This window comes from Sinocyclocheilus rhinocerous, unplaced genomic scaffold (genome assembly GCF_001515625.1).
Source record: "Sinocyclocheilus rhinocerous isolate Xijiao unplaced genomic scaffold, SAMN03320098_v1.1 C35671090, whole genome shotgun sequence".
Taxonomy (NCBI): domain Eukaryota; kingdom Metazoa; phylum Chordata; class Actinopteri; order Cypriniformes; family Cyprinidae; genus Sinocyclocheilus; species Sinocyclocheilus rhinocerous.
The window spans coordinates 1-575 of NW_015759534.1; the positions used below are offsets into that span (position 1 = coordinate 1).

At 39.7% G+C, this 575-nt stretch overlaps 1 long non-coding RNA gene across 1 annotated transcript; it reads right to left on the minus strand.

The window, feature by feature from the left end:
* On the minus strand, positions 1-544 carry LOC107735025 (uncharacterized). The gene is made up of 3 exons (XR_001639259.1): positions 389-544; positions 156-269; positions 1-66 (listed from the first exon to the last, which is right to left on the minus strand). It is a non-coding gene; the product is annotated as an uncharacterized LOC107735025 (long non-coding RNA).
* Between the last annotated feature and the right edge of the window lie 31 nt (positions 545-575).

The following is a 575-nucleotide window of genomic DNA, read 5'->3' on the forward strand; positions in this document are numbered from 1 at the left end:
TTTTCACTGCTTCCTCCTCTTTTTCTTTGGTGCTTGATTTTCCTCGGAAACCTGAGCATCTTCAGTCTAAAGAAAGAAATAAAGACACCATTGAAGATGAAGAGCCCAAACCCACAGCACTGTCCGAGTATGAACATGTTTAAACAAAGACACACCTGTTGGCTTTGATCCCGCTGCTGTTCCTGTTCCTGCAGTGCGGCTTCCAATGTGGCAGCATTGATTCTGAAGTCTCTGGAAGTGCTCAGTTTCATGTACTGCATCAGATTGACCTGTTTGAAAACATTGCAGAGATGTGCCTTCATTTTTCAAAGGTTTTGGTAACACTTGTTGTTGTATATGCTGTGCATATAGGCAAAAACCTAAGAGACTTGGATCCTCCAAGAAATACCTTGGATTTCTTGGAGAGAAGAATGAGAAACTTCTCATACTGTTCAATGTTGAAAATGAGATTTGGGATGGCTTTAGTCTCACGGAGGACTTTAGCCTAGAAAAGAAATCACATCAGATGCACAAAACATTTTCAAGACTTTGCACTCCAAAGCCTAAATTGTTACCAAATATTTTCATTAAAAAAA